Source organism: Pinus tabuliformis, chromosome Q (assembly GCF_031772625.1).
Source record: "Pinus tabuliformis cultivar Carrire ecotype Pingquan chromosome Q, CPIR1, whole genome shotgun sequence".
Lineage (NCBI taxonomy): Eukaryota > Viridiplantae > Streptophyta > Pinopsida > Pinales > Pinaceae > Pinus > Pinus tabuliformis.
In genome coordinates, this window is record NC_142296.1 from 258,251,563 (window position 1) to 258,254,264 (window position 2,702).

Here is a 2,702-nt window from a genome sequence, read left to right on the forward strand (position 1 = left end):
AATCCAATAGAAATTGTGGAAGCTATTTTCCAAAATAAACACATACTTAAAAATAATATAAATAAAAATATATTAAATATAGATAAAATCAAAGAAAAATCTAAAGGGGAATATCAAACATTAGTTGGAAAAACATCTTTAATGGACCGTGTTTTTTTCGGGGAAAAAAGAGCTGAAAAGCCCCCAAACAGAATTATAAAACGTATGTACATGAAGGAATACATCAATTAGGGATTTCAATTTGAACTATCAAAATCGACCAGCTTTAACATGCTGAAGGCCTCCGATTTCTTCAGATGCAGACCCTACTTCCAGCGAAACTAAAGTTGTGGAAGGAGATTAGGAGCGCGATAATCGTAGCTTCCTTTCATCGGAGAGCGCCTTCGCAAATCTGCGAAATCATCTCAATTATATCAACATGATCCCAACTAATTAATATACATATATGATTACTGCTACGAATCTTTCACTTGCTATTCTTTGCTTCTTTTCATTACATGAAATCCATATTGTTGTTACCTAGTCAATGCATCCCGGTTGGTGCCTTCGCCGGTCACTTGTTCAAACACACCCGTCTCTATATTCGTTCTTGAAACAGCAGCGTCCACAAGATTTTTCCCTATATTCACCAGCTCTTCCAGATTCTTCTTAGTTGACAGATCCGTTGAGCTTGTATCTCCCGATAATTCAACCTGATCCCAATTATACAATTTCTTAGACCTTTCGAATATGGAGTGTATGCTAATAAAAGTGAATTATATAAGGTCCCAATCTCTAAACAACCATATGACGAATTTTTTTATACATGGAAGAAGGAAAGGACCTGGATTCTTAAATAGTTCTTCTAGGAATTAAAGGCTTGAAACACGACCGTTGTGTAAACGTCCACCATATCTGCACTCGCTTGCCGAAACATGTCAGTTATCGGCACTTTACCGTCGTTGGAAAAACATTTAAGCAGTCCCCATTTTGCAGCGTCAATGGCGTCGTAAGTAGCTATTTTCTGTCCGGTTCCAAGAGAAAGCCCCAGAAATTTGCTACTATCCTGTTTAAAACGCATATACTAATTATCACTCCAGTTACTTAATCATTCAAAGGTCAACTATAATGAATATTTGGCTACATGAATCCGATTTATAAACAAAATAGGTTTATAAGTCACGCAAGCTTTAGACGTTGGCACTAAGAAATCTGGACAGCCTACGAGAGCTCGCTGAATCACTTGGTTTATTGCAAGTAACGTCTGCAACACAACACACATTTTATAAAACACCAAATCACACAACCTCTTAAACAAAATTCAAGATCTTGCTTCAAATCATAATTACACCATTGAGAGATGGAGTATATATATACTGGATTGTTCACTGCAACTCCCCCGTCTATGAGGTTAAAGCTTTTGGTATTGTCGAAGGAATCTTTTGTTTGGAAGAAATGAGCAGGAAGATATGTTGGAGCTGCTGAGGTTCCAATGCAGACATCGGCCAAAAGTGCATCTTCTAACTCGTCCTGTTTGGCCTGCAAACGAGATTTACCATATATCACTCTAACTGCTGTTGCTCTTTAATTCAAACTTAAATTTCTTCTATCACTCAGAAACATTACCTTAACAGTGGTGGAGATTGCAGGTTGTTGTATTTTGATGTCGTATGCAGTAATCACAACGTTCGTTAGGGTTTGGTGTAATTGTGTATCCCCCAAATAGGTCCTCATGATTTTGTGCAGGTAATCACCAGAATATTTGGGGCCACCTAGATACTTTATTGCTGATTGCAATAAACCTCTGTAATAATTTATTTTCTATTCATTATTGATTCAATATTGATGTTGCTGGTTAAGAAAAAAAAAACATAATTTTTTTTTACCAGAAAAAACATCTTTTACTAACGCTGTATGTGGAAAAATATGAGGACAATTATCCAAATAAAATTTGGTAATATCCTTTGCAGGAAACAATGGACGATTGTTGTCATTTGGAGCGGCTAACATGGCAGTGACCAACCCTCCCGTGCTCGTTCCAGTAATTAAGTCGAAATAATCAGCTATACTCATGCCTGGGCCGTCCAACCCTCCCGTGCTCGTTCCAGTAATTAAGTCGAAATAATCAGCTATACTCATGCCTGGGCCGTCCAATTCCTGTGACATAACTCATAATTCAATTTGGATGATATTTTAGAAAAAGGGAGGGATGATAAGATTTAGTGAGGGGTAGATTAAAATCGTTACCTGGAGCTTTTCGTCCAGGAATTCGAGGATAGCTGCTGGGATAATCCCACGAACCCCACCTCCATCAATACTGAGAATTGTAATCATTTTGCCATCGGTTGGTGACGGATTCCCGTAAGCAGTTGCCATGCTCTATACTCAAACACACAGTTAAACACAGTTAAACACATGAACACTGAACTTTGAAACACTTAGAACTTGTCTTCATTCAACGGCTGAACAGGTTTTAACTGGTGAACAGGTTTTTATACATAGAAGAGAATTTTTTGGAGACTGATGGCACGGTGGCTTCTCCAAAAAGCTTGTCCATTTTATCAATGAATTCTAGAAACTACACTTTAAAATATCTACTGTATTCTCTACAGTCTAACTTCATTAATGCTGGTGGTTGGAATTACTGTCTTCCAACAAAATTAAGCCTTCACCTCCAAATTAATTTCAAACTCATTAACTTTAGAGACCAATGGATATACTGA

At 37.4% G+C, this 2,702-nt stretch overlaps 1 pseudogene across 1 annotated transcript; it reads right to left on the reverse strand.

Moving 5' to 3' along the window:
- Positions 1-339: 339 nt before the first annotated feature.
- On the reverse strand, positions 340-2,363 carry LOC149219152 (patatin-like protein 2; annotated as a pseudogene). Its single transcript, XR_016248679.1, has 8 exons — positions 2,234-2,363; positions 1,889-2,077; positions 1,606-1,783; positions 1,357-1,518; positions 1,163-1,243; positions 824-1,045; positions 520-692; positions 340-391 (listed from the first exon to the last, which is right to left on the reverse strand). The product of XR_016248679.1 is annotated as a patatin-like protein 2 (transcript).
- Positions 2,364-2,702: the final 339 nt, after the last annotated feature.